The sequence below is a fragment of the Canis aureus genome, chromosome 32 (genome assembly GCF_053574225.1).
Source record: "Canis aureus isolate CA01 chromosome 32, VMU_Caureus_v.1.0, whole genome shotgun sequence".
NCBI classification, from domain to species: domain Eukaryota; kingdom Metazoa; phylum Chordata; class Mammalia; order Carnivora; family Canidae; genus Canis; species Canis aureus.
The window spans coordinates 28,146,216-28,166,443 of NC_135642.1; the positions used below are offsets into that span (position 1 = coordinate 28,146,216).

Below are 20,228 nucleotides of genomic sequence, written 5' to 3' on the forward strand. Positions count from 1 at the left end.
TCGGCTGAGGTCATCAGTTCGAGCTCAAACTCACTTCCTCATGTTTACCTTTTTCTCTGGGAGCCATCAGACCCAGCCCAGTTCCCAGTCTCTGCCAGGCCTGTTCTCTGCCAAGCTGGGGCCCCCTCTCTGCAGGCTGGCCCTGACCTCATGCCCAGTGCAGGATATTGAACCCTTATCCTGCTCCAACCCTCTGGGACAAGAAACTGCCTTGTTCTTGGCACATCCCCACTCGGTACCAGGACTGGAATCTGGGGAGAGGCCGGAGATTGCAAGCTGCCCAGCTGGGACTTTTGAGCATCCCCCGAGCCTGAGAACTGTGAGTCACTGCCCCTGCCCACTGCCTGCTTTGTGGCCTCAGGCTCACTGCCTGCTCGGACCACACCTTTGCCTTAGAATCACAAACCTACTGGGTTCTATGTGCCGCTCACCAGCAGCCTCCAGACATCCTTTCAGCAGCCTCGGTGGGGCCCCCACCCTTTACCCAGCACCCTTATCCACCAGTGCCTGGCCCCCTCCATTGTTCCTGCACCCTTTACCCCCAAATGTACATGCTTCCTGAGATCAACTTTCTTCTCTGGATTTACTGTCCTCTGATCATCTTATCTACTCCTAGGGTTTCAACTAGCACCCTCAAGTGGAAGAGGTCTAAGAATATAAAGGTCATTTTCTTTTTCTTTTTTTGAAGATTTTATTTATTTATTCATGAGAGACACACAGAGAGAGGCAGAGACATAGAGGGAGAAGCAGGCTCCCTGTGGGGAGCCTGATGCGGGACTGGATCCCAGGACCCCGGGATCATGACCTGAGCCAAAGGCAAAGGCTCAACCACTGAGCCACCCAGGTGTCCCATAAAGGTCATTCTCAAGTTAGAATGACCAGGGCCCGAGGTTGATTGGTAGAGGAAGAAGAAAAAGAGTGAAAGTCAAGAGGAAGGCTGAGTCCCATGAAGGATGGCCCATCACCACAGCCGTGGAGGGAAAGACCCAGGCCGCCGTGGGCTCTGAATCCTCTGGCCTGGCATAGTGCCCGCCACAGATGGGTGCAGAGTCTCTGCTGGATGGATGAATGAATGAACGGGTGAAGGTACAGATGAGTTCTTCTCTCTCCGGATCCTAGTGCATTTTCTGGAGCCACCGTCCCTCCTGATACACAAGGCCAAGGGAGGAAGTGACTAAGCCAGCCAAGTTCAGAGAGGAAACATTAGCCCCTGTGACATCTGCCCGGGAACGGGAAACTAAGAGAGGACAGGATGGGCACCCAGAATCTGAAGCAGCACCCCAACTCTTGCTGGCTCTTACAAAAGCTTGGGTCCCACAGGCTTAGCCACACCACTGCCGGCGCGGCGGGGTGTTGAATAAGCCCTGACTGTTTTTATCTCGTTTAACCCTCCCGAAGACCTTCTGAGGTAGGTACTATTATTTTCTCCAATTTACAGATGTGACTACAGAGGCAGGAGGTCAGGCAACCTGACCAGGATCCCATAGCTTATAAAAATAACCGAGCTGGGATGTTTTTTTTTTTTTTTTCTTTTTCCTGCAATGGTGCTGTTTCATCTTTAAAATACCAGCAATTTGCCCACATGCTCAGCTCTGCTACAATGTGTTATTTTCAGATCTAGCAATGAACTACAGAATGGTAGAAATGGAAGAGCCTTTGAGATGAATTAGTCCAGGCCAGAGTCGGGGGGAGAAGGGGGAGGAAGGCTGAGCATACAGGCTGCAGATCCTCCCCTCCCTCTTCTTTCTGCTCCTAAAATAAAACAGGACAAAAGACTGGAAAGTTACTGGATTAGAGACTTCAGCCTCTCCCTCCCAACTCCCTGGGATTTTATGATTCCAGATAGCAAGGAGGCCCTACAGCCTGGAGCAAGGACAGGCTAAGATCTGTCCGCTGGTGGATTCAGTGATTTTGGAAGGGCTGCAGGGCAGGGGAGCCCAGGTTCCTCCCCAGCGGAGGGCCTCCTCCTAGAGCCCTTCCAGGGTGCAGGGAGGCTGCAGGCGGCCAATGCGGCCCGAGGCCTTCCCACGCTCACCGCCCAGGGAAGACAGCCCTGTCCTTCACAAGCCTTCACCTCCCCTCTGCGTCCCTAATTGGCATCTTCTGGTGACTTCATTTTTCACTCTTGGCTAAAATGGGCCTCCGATGATTTATTCTATCCTGGGTGTTGACAAGCTCAAGAAGTTGTGTGGGGCCCACTGCCAGGCACTGGTGGTGACAAAGCATGACTCACCACTCCCAGGTCAGTTGTGGGGGGTAGGAGGCAGCAGAACCAGCCGGCAGTGCTCCCCACTGCAGCGCCGGGCCTCCTGCCCTCTTGGGAGGCAGCTCGGCTCCTGGATTAGGAAACAGACACCCCAGAACCGGGTGAGGGAGACAGGACAGGCAGCCCACAGGTCTATCACATCTCAAGGCTGCTTCTCTGTTTTGTCTCCCACCCCCAGTGCCAAATGCTGAACTGCCTTTCTGAGAGAGCTCTAAAAGGGAAATACAAGCCAGCCCTCCTCGAATCCCCTCCATCACGTGTGCACAGAACAGGAGCGGTGGGGAGGGGGGAGCAGAAGAAAGCCTCAGAGATCACTTAACTCCATCTTTTTCCTGTTGCGAGAATTTGAGGCCCAGAGAGGTCAAGCCATTTGACCAAGGTCACAGAGTGAGTTAGAGGTGAAGCTGGGACTAGAACCTGGGTGTCTGTTGCAGACTTGCACTCTCTTGCCAACTAAGATACTGTGAGAATTTCACTCGCACCTCTGGGAGAGAAGAAGCAGACTCTCCCCCAGGAGCAGGGGCAAGAAGCACTACGCCCGCCCAAGGTGAGATGCGTTGGCTAGACTTCGGCTTTGCCCTCTGTTCCTCTCAGATGGGGCTCTGTGCTTTCTTGGCTTGTGGAGCACCCCAGAGTCATTGGGGCTCCAGTCTGAGCGTCCAACTCTCCCAGGAATGATGCTTCTCTCACAGGAATGTACCAACAGCAGGTGTTCTGCAGACTCTTCCTCGGCTTAGCCAAGAGCAAGTTGCCCTTCTAAGAGCCTGTTGCATCTGGCTGCTAGATGACCTTCTTTCTCATTTTCTCTCTACTGACCTTCTGGGTAAACAGTTCGGGGAGACTTAAATTCATGGAACCAGTAAATGAAAAGGGGCCACCAAGTTCCCCTGGTCTGTACTTACTCCACTCAATCCAGGGACCCCCTCTATGACACCCCAGGTGGATACCACCCTCAGCTCGAACCCATTCTCAGGATGAACCATTCCTCCTGCCTCACTCCCAGCGCCCCCTGCTGCTGGACCCAAGCGATAGAGGAGTCAGTCACCCTGTGATGACCCTTTATGCTGAAACAGACCAAGTGTTTACCCTTCTCTGGACTACAGCCTGTGTTTTCGATCATGAACAAGGAACAAGCCCAAACAGACATGACCATTCTTGATCGGCCAAAGACTGAGTGTCCATTTGGCCAAAGACTGAGTGTGGGCTAGATCGGGCTCTCGCTCAATTTACTTTTCCTATCTGATTTCCGTGAAGAAAAGAAAGAGAAAGAAAGAAAGAAAGAAAGAAAGAAAGAAAGAAAGAAAGAAAGAAAGAAAGAAAGAAAGAAAGAAAGAAAGAAAGAAAGAAAGAAAGAAAGAAAGAAAGAAAAAGAAAGAGAAGAGAAGAAAAGAAAAGAAAAGAAAAGAAAAGAAAAGAAAAGAAAAGAAAAGAAAAGAAAAGAAGAAAAAGAAAGCTTGTCTACCTGCTCTAGAGAAATTGAGCAAGAAAAAAAGATAAGTGCCCAGCCTGTTCTTTTACTTCTTGCTAGCAATCCTGGTGAGAGTTCTGACTGAGGAGGAAATTGGGCCCACCCAAGGTGAGATGCAGGGGCATATGTGCTCGGCCATTAACCTCTTTCTTCCTCTTCCCCTTGCCATTGAAGACAACTAGCATATTCAAGAAAAGTATTATTGTTGTTCTTTTTTTTTTTTAATTTTTTATTTATTTATGATAGTCACAGAGAGAGAGAGAGAGAGAGAGAGGCAGAGAGAGAAGCAGGCTCCATGCACCGGGAGCCCGACGTGGGATTTGATCCTGGGTCTCCAGGATCGCGCCCTGGGCCAAAGGCAGGCGCTAAACCGCTGCACCACCCAGGGATCCCTATTATTGTTGTTCTAAATTCCGTTTTTTCTTTCATTTTGGAAACCACATATGAGTTTCATGCAGTCAGAAAAAAAAATCAATTACTATATGCCAGGCAGGATTCCAGGGGCTATATTAGTGAGTGAAACAAAGCTCCTGACCCCAGGAAGCTTACTATTCCACAAGACAAAACAGAAATAAAGTAATAGTGAAACATGATAACACAATAAACATTATAACAGGAGCTGCCATGTGCTACAAAGGAAAACAAAGCGACATAAGGGGTGAGAGGTCATGCTGCTGTTATTTTGGGTCCAAGGCCAGGGCCAGCCTGGGAGGTGACATTGGAGCAGAGGCTGGGGGAGCTAGAATAAGGGACCCCTCCTTGGGCCTATGTGGGGGAGGCGTTCCAAGATGAAAGAACTGTGAAAACCACAGGCAACCCCTGATCAGTGTGCAACCAGGGTCAATTAGAATGACTTTCAACGAACGTTTCATAGATGGAAATAATTTTCAAGGCACATTTTGCCAATAGCTTTAAAGTTCCACGTGACATTACCTGCATTTAGAAGCCATTAGCACTCACAACCTGATTTCCAGTGGGAGGTTGGGGGGGACCAGTCATCTGTGAATGAGGCGATCAAACACTCTTCTCTCTCTCGGGAAAGCTCCCTCACATACCATCTTTTTAAATAATCACCACAACCCCACAAGGTGGGGGTTAAAGTTCACGACAGTGTCACAGGCGGGAAAACCGAGGCTGTGAGCAGTGACTCTGGTCCTGACCCAGGCCACCGGTATGCAGAAGTGCTCCATTTCTAAAGGACATTGTCCTGTTTCATTGAAACGTTCAAAAACATCTGGGCTTGGGAATTTAACTTCCATTCAGCACAATAACGGATATGGGAGACCAATACCTCTGTGGCAGTGTGGCCTGCACCACTGGGCTCTCCTTCCAGAGGACTTGCCAAGGGGAGCGGCCTTCCTGACGGCCCCAGTCAGTGCCTGTGGACGTGGAAGCGTCAGGGCCACCCTTCCGCCCGTCTCCCAGCCCGTGGTGGGGCATGGCGGGGGGACTCCAGGGCAGGCCCATCCTGCTGGAGGCCTGCTGCTTCCAACAGGAAATATTGAGCTCTGGGACTGCTGCTGGCCTGCCTGAGAGCCTAACGGAAAATACCGCAGACCCAGAACCTCCCTAACTCTTCCTTCCCTTCTTCCTCTCATGGTGCCAGACCGGCCTGAGGGGCTGAAGGCCCTCCCCGCCATCTCCTGAGCACCCTCCACCCTCCCTCACAGACAGCTCTCCCAGCAAACCTACTGCATGTCCCAGCTCATCACTTGGCATCTGCATCCCAGAGGATCCACACAGACATTTCTAATCTCAATAGTTTTGTTTTACTTCTTTATAGAAGGATTATGTTATTCATTATATCTTTGTCTTTCTGGAATTGAAAACACAGAAGAGAAAAGAAGAAAAAGTATTTTGTCATCTGCCAGTGTCAGACTTTTGGCCTCATTAATGGTCCATTTTAACAAAAATATAAAGGGAAATTCTGGGATTTTACTGGTGTTAACTGAGGTGAGGTTTTGGCCTGAGTTCCGCCAACAGCCTTTTATCTTAGCGGCTTCCGATCTGCTTTCACAGGTCCTGTCTAAGAGGAACACTTCACTGCTTTGTGTCCAGGCTGTGAACTCCAGCTTAGAGCTAGTCAGAGCTGTCAATGCATATTCCAGAGTATTGAAGTGGGTACAGGAGGTCGCTGGGGTGCTCCAGGCAGACATGGGGGTCTGAACCAGTTCTGTCCTAGAGAAATAAAACGTGAGCCATGTGTGTAATTTAAAATTTTCAAAAATAAATAAATAAATAAAAATAAATTAAATTAAATTAAAATTTTCTAGAAGCCACATTTGAAAAGGAAAAGGAAACAAGTAAAATTATTCTTAATAGTATGTTTTATTTAACCCAAATACATCTAAATTATCATTATATGTAATCCTATTTAAACATTATTGATGAGATAATTTACATTTTTGTCACAAAGTATTTATTAAAAAAAAATTTTTTTTTTCAAGTGGGCTCCACACCTTATTTGGAGCTCAATACAGGGCTTGAACTCACGACCCCTCACACTAAGTCCTTAGATGAGGCACAATTCAAGTGCTCACTAAACACATATGGCTAGTGGCTCCTATGCTGGACAATGTAGATCCAGGCACTTTCAAGTCTGAGGAATAATATTTAAATATGAAGCAGTTAGAAGATACCTGGGTGGCTCAGTCAGTTAAGTGACTGTCTTCAGTTCAGGTCATGATCTCAGGGTCCTGGGATCCAGTTCCGAATCAGGCTCTCTGCTCAGTGGGGAGTCTGCTTCTCCCTCTGCCCCTCCCTCCTCTCCCACTCCCCCTTGTGCTCTCTGCTCTCTCTCTCTCAAACAAGTAAATAAAACCTTTAAAAAAATATGGAGCAGGGGATCCCTGGGTAGCTCAGCGGTTTGGCGCCTGCCTTTGGCCCAGGGCACGATCCTGGAGTCCCGGAATCAAGTCCCACGTTGGGCTCCCGGCATGGAGCCTGCTTCTCCCTCCTCCTGTGTCTCTGCCTCTCTCTCTATCTCTCTCTATGTCTATCATAAATAAATCTTTAAAAAAAATATGGAGCAGCTGATAAGCTATTTTTTCTTAGCACTCCTCTAAGCTCCTCACCCCATTGAGAAACTTTGAAATCATTACCCAAGGGGATTTTTATTCAAAACTTTTGTTTGCTTTTTTTTTTTTGCTAGGAAATAGAAAATATTCACTTTGAAATAAAATATAAAATAAGAGGGATTGAGTTCTTAGGCATGTATAAGATACCACCAGCTCCCACAATTATTTTAAATAAATCTTTATAGCTGGAGAATCCAGGGTATAAACCTAAGAGGCTATTTCCTTCTCCCAAACATGGCTGAGCCTAGCAGCCCATTACAGGACTCATTTCTTTGGCCCCATCCCCTAAGTAGCCCTCTCCTGCCCACCCTCGGCAACATACACCCCCAGCAGAGAACACCAATCATGTCCTTTACTACTATAAGAAAACATTTATACTCTAATTTTTAAAAACCGGAATCATACATTTAAAAGCTACTCCACACAAGGCAAGTATTCACCTAGGCATTTACTCACTTTTCAACTTTATACTTTTCTCCCCATTTTGCAATTCCAGAAAGCTAAGTAACTTGCCCAACGCCACATCACTCACTCATCATTCTACAACCCTTTAAAAGTTGGCATTGGGAGACCACATCCTGAACCAATTTACAATATTGATGGCATTGTAAATTGGTTTAATCTTTTCTGAGATTAACTTGAAAATGTCTAACAAGTTATAAAATGGCCCATGCTCTTTTATACAATGATATTGGGATTTATTCTAAGGTAATAAATAAAATATATATGGACACACTCACATATCAGCTTGTGCAAAGATATTTATGACAGAAAACTTATGGTCATTAAAAAATTGTTAAATATCTCAATTTTTCATTTATTTAGCAAACATTTATTGAGTACCTTCCATGAGTCAAGCACAGGTCTAATACCAAGGATTCAGCAATGGAGAAAAAAGCAAAAGGACACAATGATTCCTATTTTCATGGAGAAGTTTCATAAACAAAGATCCTAGGGGTACAAAAGAAGGATGAATAATAAGGGCAACATACATAATTTGAAGTTGTCAGTAGTCACATTAAAAAGAAACAAGAGAAATTATTCTTAGTAATATACCTTAAGTCAATATATCCAAAATATTATTCTAACATATCAGCACAAGAAACTAAGATATTTTGCATTCTTTTTTTTACAGTCTTCAAAATCCAGTGCACATTTTACACCTATAGCACATTTCAACCTGAATGCCAAATTTTCATTTTGCCATTTTGTCTTTGATTATTAACCACTTGGCAACTATTCCTTTTGTTTCAAGAAAAAAATTTGGACTTACTAGTATAGTAAATCTTTGTAAAATTTTTCCACAATTCAAATAATGAATATTGGCAACCAGCATTAAATCCATTGTCTTCTATTTTTTCAACAGTTCTGTAAACCGGAGATGATTCACAGCATTTCCACATAGATACTGAACAATCTCAACAATTTCATCCATGACACCTTTCTGAATGTCTCCTTCAGAAAACTAAGTTCAAATATTGTCAGCATGTATCACACACAGTGGAATGAAGCAATAAGAAAAACATCCATCTCTCATTTCAAAATTCCAATAAACCTGGATATTTAAAGTGATATAGCTGGATCAGAGTACATCATGAAAGAAATGAATTTCTTCACATATAGCTAAAATTTTTCGATAAATATAAAAGATTCAAAAATATTCATACCTTGAATTCAATTTTTAGACCACACGTTGATATTTCTTCATAAATGTGGGAGTCCTTTGAGGAAAAAAAAAATCTAAATGTTACTGTTCTAGTCATAATACTAGCTTCTGTATCTCCATGTGATTCTTTGTCTTAAATTTAAATGTTCATCTATACTTATTTTTTAACTAGAAAAATAATTATATCACAATTAAAATAAATGTAGGGGTACCTTGGTGGCTCAGTCGGTTAGGCATCAGACTCTTGACTTCAGCTCTGGTCATGATCTCAGGGTCAGGGGATCGAGCCCCATGTTGTGCTCCCCGCTCAGCAGAGAGCTGCTTGAGATTTTCTCTCTCCCTCTCTCTCTTTGCCCCTCCCCCAATAAAGAAATCTAAAAAAAAAATGCAATAACATTAGAGATTTTAATAAGTGTTATTAATTATAATTTACATAGGTATCACTATAACTGCACAAAATATTCAGAAAAACACAAAACAAGTTACACCAGATAGAAAACCATCATTCAAACTGGATCAATCACCTGGCACCAACTAGATGGGTGAAGTATGTATGGGTAGACTACAGTAAGCTCTTACCTGATGGAATTAAATGTCCTACTGTAACAGTGATGTTTAACAGAAAAATATACTGCTGAAGCTTTTAAATTAAAGTAGATTAATTTAAAGTAGAGTAATAATTCCATTCTTCATTCACCCCATCTATGTTTTCAGGGCCAGGTAGCAACAGGTGACTGGTATGGGACAGTGAGAAACCCTAGTGGGAGACAAGGAGAGGGTCCAGATCACTGGACTTCTTCTGAGCTGCCTTGTGTTGCCTTGAATTTCCATGAGTCTGGAGCAGTAGAGAAAGCACTGGGGGTAGGACTTCTGGATGCTCCCCTTCACTTCAACCAAGGTGACTCCACTACCATCTGCTTTACTTACTGAATCTTCACATTAAGATTTGGTTGGAAAAAGGTGTTCCTGTGTTTTTGTTTAAGGCTTTGAAACCATTGCTCCTCGACTTTCTTGCTTGTCAATCTGGTGAATCTAGCATTGGCATCTCCTGAGAACTGGTGGGAAATGCATGTTCTCAGGCCCCACTCCAGGTGATTGATGTGCACACTGCAGTGTAAGAAACTGGGTTTTTCAGCTCCATAATCTCCTTCCCTTATGAATATCCTCTCTCATTTTCTCTCTCTCTCTCTCTCTCTCTCACACACACACACACACACACACACACACACTGTGTTTTAAAGAGGAGTTAACCCATCATGAAATCATAGCCAAACTGTAGCATTTTAGAAACAATCACACATCAGAGAATGTAGCTCTAACATCTCCTTCCTGCCTCAGTGACCTGTGTGGAGCTCCTGGATCCTGAGTGATTGTCCCCAGCATTTCCGTCCCACTCTGCTATCGTTTATCCCTGACGAAGCCCCCGAGGGGGGGGGGGCATTGTTATCATAGCAGACACTTCACTGACATGGTGGAGGAGGTATGCTTAGTAGCGAACAGTATGAACCCTGGAGCCAAACTGAGTGGATTTAAATCCCTGAGTGGATTTAAACCTACCACTCTACAGCGCTGAGACCTTGGGAAAGTTTCCTTGGGTGATGATGATGTGTCGATGTAGGTTTGTCAGTTGTAACAAACATACCGCTCTGGTGGGGGATGTTGATAGTAGGGGGGGCTATGCACTGGGCGGGGAGAGTCTGGAGTACATAAGGAATATCTGTACCTTCTCCTTCTTTTTGCTGTGAACCTAAATCTGCTCTTTAAAAAAAATGTCGTTTTTTTTTTTAAAGCCCTTCAAGTAGTCATTTTGTGGTGGACTCTGTGATATGCCCCTAGGTGAGAACAGAAGCCAGAATTGATGTCCACTCCCAATTTCTTGGTTGAAGTCATAAAGATAATGGCAAGAAGGACGTTTATGCTGGACTGTCACTATCTAGAGGATGATGTTGGACAAGAAGAGGAGGACAAGAGTGACATTTTCTCCATCAGAGGAATGAGCTTCCCAACCATGGAGAGTCAAAATGGAAGAGCATGAATTATATACTCAACACAGATTCCCAGGACTGGGCTTTGTATGACCACCTAATGGATTTCCTTGTGGACCAAGGGGGTGGATGACACTTTTTTCAGATGAGTTCAGCATGGCCCTTGATCACCAAACTTTCTCAGAGACCTCGAAAGTTTTGTCAAGAGCCAAAAGCATTTTGCCAGACAAAATGCTGAATACTTTGATTTTATGGCAGGCTTTGGTCAGTGAACAAAACCTACTTTGAAGCCAGATACATGTGCTTCAAAATGGTTTTCATCCTCATATCATAAAAAATGATTCAAATTGATTTCTGTTGCCTTCTTATTTATAATTCCTTTGTTTCTTCTCTACAAATCCATTATTTCTAGGTTTTTGTATAACATCATGATGGAGAATAAAACTGGTTTATCTCTCCCACGCCCACAAAAAGGAAGGAATGAAGGACTTCTTCCCTCAGCTGCTAGGAGTAGCTTGGAGGCCAGCTCTCAGCGGGCAGCAGCTCAGGAATTGCCTCAGCTGAATGAAGAGTCATGTCCCCAAGGTCATGGTCGCATTCCTGATTGATACAGAGATATATATATCTAGCTCTCTTGTCTCATCTCTGGATAGTTCTGAAGGGTCATCCATCTTTAGAACTGCCCTCAGGGCCACGGTCGCAGCTTCTCTTGAGACTCCATCACAGTTGGGCTTCCCCCTCTGCCGAATCTGCTCCCTTCCCAAGGACATCCCTGGTAAACTTCTCATGTACCGATCTTTCTGAGTCTGATTCCCAGGGAACCCAGAAATGAGCTGTCCATTTTGAAAGAAAGGAAGTCACACACAATATTCATTCAGAGTTTCTAACTTAGAGAATTCATGACATAAAGTTCTTTTGATTTGAGCTAGTTCCCCTATTTGACACCTCCCACAGACAAAGAACCCACCCATTTATACCTCTTTGTTTATAGAGAGGTGCGTATATTTATGAGAAGATAATTATACCTTCCCAGGGCCAGGTTTGCTCATCATTGCTATAAAAGAAAGTTGAAAGAAGCAGATAATTCACCAAAACTCTCTTTACTTTTTTGTCATTCAGTGAAAACTGATAATCACTTTGTTCTTTTAATTGGCACTGCCCCAACCAGTGAGGTTGAGAATGTTTGCAGGTGTTTATTAGCCAGGTAAATTCTTCTCCTGTGACTTGTCTATTCATAGATAATTTGCCTATTTTTCTTTTTGTTTTTCCTGTCTTTTTTCATAATAACTGGTAATAAATTGTTGGACATATGTTTCTTTTTTTTTTTTTTTTTTTTTTAATTTTTATTTATTTATTTATTTATGATAGTCACAGAGAGAGAGAGAGGGGCAGAGACATAGGCAGAGGGAGAAGCAGGCTCCATGCACCGGGAGCCCGACGTGGGATTCGATCCAGGGTCTCCAGGATCACGCCCTGGGCCAAAGGCAGGCGCCAAACCGCTGCGCCACCCAGGGATCCCCCATATGTTTCTGTCTTTAATGGCTTTCTTTAATGGTGACCTTCATCACTTTTTTAAGACAACACTTTACGTGTTGGTTTTGGGAGGATAATTTTCATTTTGGTTTTTAAAATCCATCTATACAAAAGCATATAATGAAGAAAATAACTATCTTAGTCCAAAACAAAATACCATAGGAGGATGGGTGGCTTATAAACCACGGAACGTGTTTCTCACAGTTTTAAAGCCTGGGAAGTCCAAGACCAAGGAACCCACAGAATTGGTGTTTGATGATGGCCTGCTGTTCCTCATTCCTAGATGACTATCTTTTTGCTGTGTCCTCACATGGCCAAAGAGACAAGGGATCTTTCTGGGGTCTCTTTCATAATGGCACTAATCCCCTTCATAAGAGCTTCACTCTTATGAACTAAGTACCTCCCCAAAGCCCCATATCCAAATACCATCACACTGGGGATTAGGTTTCAACACATGAAATTGGTGGGGGTGGGGTGCAGACATTCAGCCTATATGAGCAATAATGATTTAAAATTTTTCCACTTAGAGAAATTACTGCAAAATTCTTCATTTTTTCCTGTAACTATTCCCTGCCCAGTTTTCCAAATTGAGATAATGTGTTAAACTTCTACGTAGTTTTGAATTCTTGTTTTTTCATGTAATATTTAAGCATTTCCCCAGGCCATCAAAAGCCTTAATAAACATCATTTAAATGGATGTCTAAGGGGCACCTGGGTGGCTCAGCAGATGAGTGCCTGCCTTTGGCTCAGGTCATGATTCTGGGGTCCTGGGATCAAATCCTGCATCAGGCTTCCCACAGGGAGCCTGCTTCTCCCTCTGCCTGTGTCTCTGCCTCTCTCTCTGTGTCTCTCATAAATAAATAAATAAATAAATAAATAAATAAATAAAATCTTTAAAAATAAATAAACGGATGCCTAGTAGTTTATCAAATGGATAAAACCACCGTTTGGTATAATCCCTTCAGAAATGGTAGATGTGTGGATCATTTCCAATTTCTCTCCACAAGTAATACTGTGACGATCATATGCAGAACTGTTTGTATTTCTTTTTTCTTTTTTTTTAAAGATTTTATTTATTTATTCATGATAGACACAGAGAGAGAGGCAGAGACACAGGCAGAGGGAGAAGCAGGCTCCCAGCAAGGAGCCCGATGTGGGACTCAATCCCATGACTCGATCGTGACTCGATCACGCTCCAAGCCAAAAGCAGACGCTCAACCAATGAGCCACCCAGGCGTCCCTCTGTTTGTATTTCATATTATCTCTTTAAACACATTCTCTAGATTGGAAGGGAGTTAAAAGTAAAAGCATGTAAAGCCTCTTGTTATACATCTCAGTTCATTTTTGAGGAGTCATTTGCAAACCAATGTCTTACATTGGAAGAGAAATACTGCAGTGAAAATATCACATCCAGCTTTGGCCCAAGCACTGGAGGGAGGCCCCAGCCTCCAAACCACACTCCATCAAGCAAATATGTATTACACCTGCTGCTTATAGGCGACTATTTTAGGCACTAGTGGGATGCCAATAGGTTGAGCAGGATCCTGCCTCCTGTCAAAGAGCAAAGGGTCTGAGAGAAAAATAAGCAGTAGTTAATTAATCATAACACAAGAAAGGGTGAAACAGATCTTCAACAAAATGGTAAGTCAGCGTGTGTGGGATACAAGGTCAAACAATGCAGCCAGGAAGGTAAGTTGTTACATTATGGTCTCATAAACACCCTAGAGGGCACCAGGACCTTCCCAGATTCAATACTGGAAGTACATGAATGCCCAGTTTAGGATTTGGAACATAGATTCAGTATTTTACATAATGGCACAGCTAACTATGTTTACAGCTTTGCTTTTATGATCCCCTAGTGGTCAACCCTATGGCTTTCTTGATACTGGGGGTCCCCGGCGTGCAGCCTCCACATTTTTCCTATAGAATTGCATCCTCCAGGAGCCCACTCTGCACCATGGGCTCAAAGACTGCAGCGTGTCTTCCAGGCAAAGACCACTTGTACTCTTCGATGGTTCAGTCTACGTGCTGCTCAGCCCCGGGGAGGCTCCGGTGGGTGGAGAGAGACCCACTGGCTTCCAGCAGAGCGTGCTTCCTCCATTGCTCTGAAGCGGACAGTACCCCACACTCCACACCCCAAGCTGAATCACCTAAGGCAGTAATGGTGGATGGCTGTGGAGTCAGAGTTCTGAATCTGATCTTTGCTTTCCCCACTTAGTAGCCCTCCACCTGGGCAACCTACTTAAATCCCTCACCTTTCTTCCCTCAACCACAAAACAGAGCCAAGAGTGGTCATGAAAAGACAGAGAGAGAATGGATATGAAAGCACTTGAAAAGAGTAAACTGTCTTTGAAGTATCAGCACTTATTATGTTGTGGAAAATCTAAACAAAAGATTTTCTAGTCCCTCCTCTCTGAACAAATTGTGATGTCCATGGGGGTAGGGAGCCAGGGACAGGAGTTCATTGATTTACTCTTTGTTAATTTTTAAAAAGCATGCCTTAAAGCAATGTAACAGAAGAGCTCCTTTACTGGCTTTGCTGTATCATGAGAGAGGCAGACTTTGGCTAGCTGAGAACACGTTCTTGTGTGGGTCTAGAGTTTGGGAAGCTAGGAGGGGACTCTTGTAGAAGGCTAGGTGAGAAGTTTTCCTTAGGGTCTACAAGTCGATTCTAGGGTTACGAGTTGGTTCCCCACAACATGCAGACCCTGAGCCCTCGGGATTTGCCTTCCAATCCATCACGTACACAGGGAGCCCTTGGGAAGCAGACTCTAACACGATGAGGGAGATTTAGCCAGGCTCCTGGACAAGTGAAGCTCAAAGGATATCGTAGCGGCGATTTTCAGAGAAGCACCCCCACTTTGTGAGCTTATGAGGAAACTTGCAGAATTGCTATTGATCCCACTTTTGTTGGGTGGAGAACATATACAGCTTCTTTAAGAGCCTACCCACCAAGTGAAGGAAGCCATTACCCTGAGTGATGTAGTTAGACACACGAGGAGGCCAACTCAGAGGGGCTACGCCTTCTTTCAGAGACGCTCAGAGGAGAGACAGAAGTGACTAAACCGTACTCCCCAATATATATACCCACCCCCTTGCCAGCCAGCCATGTGACAGCACCGAAGAGCAGGATTGCGGCATCCCTCCCCACTCACACCCCACTTTCCATCCTTGCTGGCGCCCCGACATGGATTGACAGTCCCTGTATTGCGCTGACAAGGGGGTTGCTTCCTCTGCTGGCCACACTTCTGCTTTCCCTGCCTGCCTCCAAGGACCCTCCCCTGCTCCCAGCAACATCCCAAGGCACCTGCTTCTCCAGAGGAAGGCCAGCCCCTCATACCTGATGTCTCCCACAGCCTCTCCCCAGCCTCTGGGCAGAGTCCCCCCCAGCTTTGCTCTCCACCAGGCTTCCATCTCATCTCACGTAAGCATCCTCTTTCTACCCTCTGCTCTGAGATCCCCATGCCTGCCAGGGCTTGAAAGAGGGTCCAGGGAATTCCCAGGACACTCTAAATATAATTCAGCTCCTGCTCTGTGAATTCTCAGGCCCAGTCAGAAACATGTGGAGCCTTGCCTCAGCTCCCCACCCTGGAGAAGGGGTATTTTTAGAGGCATAGCAGAATGGGGAGGGTCAACCCAAGTGAAAAGACAGGTCTGCTGCATACAAACCTTGCTTAGAAGGAAGTAATAATCCTAAGAGGTAGCAGCTGTCATTTTCTGAGACACTTTCCTGTTTACATGTGTGCTCATAGCCATCATCTCCTTGACTCTTCAACATCGCTTGGTGAGGAAGATAAGCAGGTATACTGGCTCTGCTCTACAGGCAAGGAATTGTAAAGCCGAAAGCAGATAAGTGAGCGGCTACAGCAGAACCCTGGACTTGGGGGTTGTTGATATTTGAGGTCTCTCCAGCGTCTGACAACTGAGAGAGGGCATGGGGGAGCAGGGAGGCCAGGTCTGCCCACCTGGTCTCCGGCTATGCAGCCAGTCACCCTGCCTCCACCAGCCAGGAGCAAGGAGCCGGGCCAGCCAGCCGAGACAGGCCTGCAGTGGAGCATGCTGCCCAGAAGAACAAGGCGGGCGTGGCGTCCTGATGACAGCCTCACATCAAAGCACGGCTGGGAGCCACGCAAGCTAAGCTGTGAGAGCAATAACCCTCCACCCTCACATGAAGCAGGAAAACCTCACTCCAAATCCTCCAGACTGGGCATCACATGCCGCCACTGTTGATGCTACAACAGGACAAACTCAACCGCTCATCCTCCCATTGCATTCCCCACTGCATCTCCCTGGCACCCAAGTGTGTGCAGCTTGTTCTTCTCTCTTCCAACAAGTGGGCAGGACCTGGTCTTGAAAGCATTTCCGGCCAAGAGCAGACACAGCTCATGGGCCTGTGGCTACAAGGGGTCTGAGCAGGTGTGTCCGAGGAGAGGAACCGGCACCAGATCCCAGGGCTGGGCTGCCCTCTTCTGGGGGAGCTGGGGGGGCTCTTCAGCTCCCCACCCCCCCACTTCCCCCACCCCGGCAGACAGAGAAGGGGAAGCAGGGGCTCCGAGGCTCCTGCAGCCCCACGGGGGCATGAAGGAGACCACCTTTATCCTACATGAGTCTGAACATGGGGATCCACTTTTCAGGGTCATTTTGCTGTTTTTTCTGCTCTTTCTGGCTCCAAAGCTCTGTACCTTCCCTTAAGAACTCAGTGCTCCTACCAGGAAGAAAAAGGTGGGCGCTCTTAAAGATTTACACAGGGTACTCATCAAAGAAGGACCCTGAGATGTTAAGGACAAATATTACAGTGCTTTCGCAAACATTGACTCATCTAAGCCTCAAAGAGCGCCAAGGCATAGATGGAAAAGCTAGTAGTAGTATGGGTATGAGTACTAGTGACGTGGGAAACAAAGCCAGAAGAAAAATTACTAAAAAAAATTTTTAAATGAAAAAAAAGAAAAAGAAAAAAAAAAGAAAAATCATTAAATTCCCTCATTACCTATAGCCCATTGACGAGTCCTTGAAACAGGCAGGGTGACAGGCTGCCTCCTCCTAGATGTTAATGCTTTGCTAAGGTCAAAAGGCAATCTTAGCCCGACCCTCCAGGATCCTGTAAGTCTACTTTAACATGTAAAAAGTCCTCTGGAAACTTCCTTTATCTCTACCCCGCCCCCAAGACACATGTTGGTAATCATCCCCCAAGCATTTGGCCCACCGATATAGATCTGAAGGGTCTCACCACAGGTTTTATTAGACAGTAAGAAATGACCTTTTCTCAGCAATAGCTAATCCCCTCAAGGTCCTGGAAACCTTACTTCCAAAATTCTTTAGAGACTTATGCTCTCCCTAACCCCTCCCAACTTGAAAGCATATAATGGGCCACTTCTCCTGAATTCCATGCACCTCTTTCTGCCCTCGGGTCCTGTCGCCGTGCATGCGCCGTGCTTTAATAAAACCACCTTTCTGCACCAAAAATGGCTCAAGAATTCTTTCTCAGCCATTGGCTTTGAATCCTAACATCTTTCCTAAATCAGTAGTATCTCTATGCATATTCCTGCTGCTACTGCTATTCACGTTAGCATTTGTATTTGTATTAGAATTTGGGTTTTTCCTTTTTTTAAAAAAGATTTTATTTATTTATTCATAATAGACACAGAGAGAGAGCCAGAGACATAGGCAGAGGGAGAAGCAGGCTCCCTGAGGGGAACCCCATGAGGGACTCAATCCCAGGACTCCAGGATCATGACCTGAGTCGAAGGCAGACAAAGGCAGACGCTCAACCGCTGAGCCACCCAGGTGGCCCTATATTAGAATTTGTATTCACATTCACATTAGTATTTGTATTCATGTTTATATTCATATTATCATTCATATTCCTAGTACCCATATTGGTATGTGTCAGTATTTTAGGAGGAAGAATGGTGGGTGCACAAACAGCTAGAAAGCCCAGGGCTGTCACATCTTGCCTTCCGTTCTCCGTAAACATTGGAGATTACCTCTGGCAGTAATGACAGGTATAAAGCCTCTAGAGTCCTCTTTAACCCGGGACAGGAATGGGCTAATGGTGGTTCTCCTGGAGCTCTGCGAGAAGAGAAATTACACAAGTAAGGTCTTAAGCATGGCCTCCAACTCTTACATGAGAGGGCAGTGTTATAGCAAGGCAGTGGGAAATTATGCTAGAAATGGGGACAGGGGGACAAATTCTGACATTATGAATAACATTATGGGTTATGATAAGGGACTTGTTCTACTACAAAAGTGAGGCACCATCGAGGGTTGAGCACTCTCTCAAGACCCGGGACCCAGGCTTGGAACTCTTTCCCTCACCCAACACACCATGCACAACCCTTACACACATTCACACACACCCTTACACACATCACATGCACCCCCCACACATGCACACTCCATATACTCACCCCTACACACATACCACACCACACACACACATCACAGACACCACACACACATATTACATGTACCCCCATACATACCTCATATACTCACACATATACACCACACAAATCACACACACGTCACACACACTACATACACACCCCTCATACACATCACAAATACATATCACACACGCCCACACACACCACACACAGACACTCTGCACAGAGCTTCTGACAGTCACCATGCCCATATGTGGCTCTGTCGCTTTGAGAACCCTCACAGAGCACAGTCAAGCTTGTTACCTTAGCCCGAATAAGTTTGAGGCTTGTTCCACAGATGTCAGCCCCAGGGTGACTGGTGATAGCTATGTTATTCACAGAGAGTCTACACCACCTCAGCACATCCTTGTGACAGGAAACCAAAGCATCGACAGGCCTGCTCTTTCTGGTAGCATTCAGCCTCTGGTCACACCCTGAGATACAGAGGCTTTTGTGGGGAACAGGCCTGAGCCACCTTATGTCTCAAATGTCCTTGCAGGAAAGACCAGCACCTCACGTCCAATCCTTCCTTCATCTCATGTCCTGCTGTGGGAGGACACAGTACGAGACAGCACATCTCTGGGACTTTTCACCACAGGAGGCCAATACAAAGCCATGGGTTTCCTCTTATCATGCTATTTCATGACATAAAAGAAAGCACCCACCCGGAGAGCCGGAGTCTGAAAAATATGCACGTTCCCTTACATTAGCATCCCTTTGATCTGGAAGGACAGCAGAGAGAGGCATACTCCAGACTATAAGGGCTGCATCCTTTCCTGTTCATCATCTTCCTTCCTGCTTTGGGGGCAGTGAGTCTCACACATGCCTGGAAACCAGGTAAATGCCTGGGCTGGTGAAATGTACAACTTCCAGAAGCACACTGACAGCCGAGGTCAGGCATCAGAGTTAAACCTTTAACATCTGAAATGCAGCTTCTTGTACTTTTATTTCTTACCCCTGGAAAGACTTCTAGACCATTACAACTGAAAGATACCAGAGAGCTCACCTAACTTCATCTTTCCACAGATGAGGAAATTCAGGGATCCACTTCCCCAAGTGTGATCCTCTGAGCAGCCATCAGAATCAGCTGGAGGTAGATCCCTCAGGTCCTTCCCCAGATATGCTGAATCAAGATTTGCCGTGGAAAGGCCTAGGAACCTGCATTTTAAGCAGACCCTTTAGGAAATCATATACCTGAGAATGTTCTAGAAGGACAGCTGGTTGATACAACTCAGACCACCACCACCACAACAATAATAGTAACTATAGTACTGAGGCATGATAAATCAGGATGGCCTCGGAGACTCATCTCCTCCCGTCTTCAGAGCTTAGCAAGAGCTGGTTTGGCAGGTCTGTGCAAACCGAGAACTCGGTCACCAGCCACAGAGCTCCCAAGGTGCCTCCTTCCTAACAAGCCTATTTTCTCAGCCAGGAAGCCACTGACCCATAGGTGTCCCCTACTCTTCTGTCCCTATAATGAGGCAAGGTCACTCTTCAGGAGCTCTTGCCATGGTATGAGCAGTCCTGTCAGATCCAGCCCAAACGTGTCTCTCATTTTAGTGATTCCACAAATATCTCTTGAAGGAGCTCTGTGCCACACACTGCGCTAGGTACCAGCAGTATGATGATGAAAATAACGAGCATGGCATCCGAACGTGGGTCTCCACAGAGAAGAGGCTGAGAACTGCTCCCCAATCCTGCAGATTAGAGATTAGGTGGGGAAAGCCTTCAGATTTGGGTAGAAGAATTCCTTCCTTCCAAGGAGGAGATAGAAAAGGAAAGAGCTTCTCTCCAGGGTGGCCCTGAAG

General features: G+C 45.6%; 2 long non-coding RNA genes across 5 annotated transcripts; one reads left to right on the forward strand and one right to left on the reverse strand.

The window, feature by feature from the left end:
- LOC144303290 (uncharacterized) lies at positions 1–11,772 on the forward strand. Of its 4 annotated transcripts, XR_013370351.1 has the most exons (5): positions 1–319; positions 617–1,408; positions 2,445–3,842; positions 8,178–9,375; positions 9,461–11,772. It is a non-coding gene; the product is annotated as an uncharacterized LOC144303290 (long non-coding RNA). The 4 variants fall into 4 exon arrangements; XR_013370354.1 differs by lacking the exon at positions 1–319 and having other exon boundaries at positions 327–1,408; positions 10,268–11,772; XR_013370352.1 differs by lacking the exon at positions 1–319 and having other exon boundaries at positions 327–1,408; positions 9,192–9,375.
- LOC144303292 (uncharacterized) lies at positions 3,955–18,066 on the reverse strand. The gene is made up of 5 exons (XR_013370355.1): positions 17,980–18,066; positions 8,690–8,851; positions 8,479–8,532; positions 7,655–7,762; positions 3,955–5,912 (listed from the first exon to the last, which is right to left on the reverse strand). It is a non-coding gene; the product is annotated as an uncharacterized LOC144303292 (long non-coding RNA).
- Between the last annotated feature and the right edge of the window lie 2,162 nt (positions 18,067–20,228).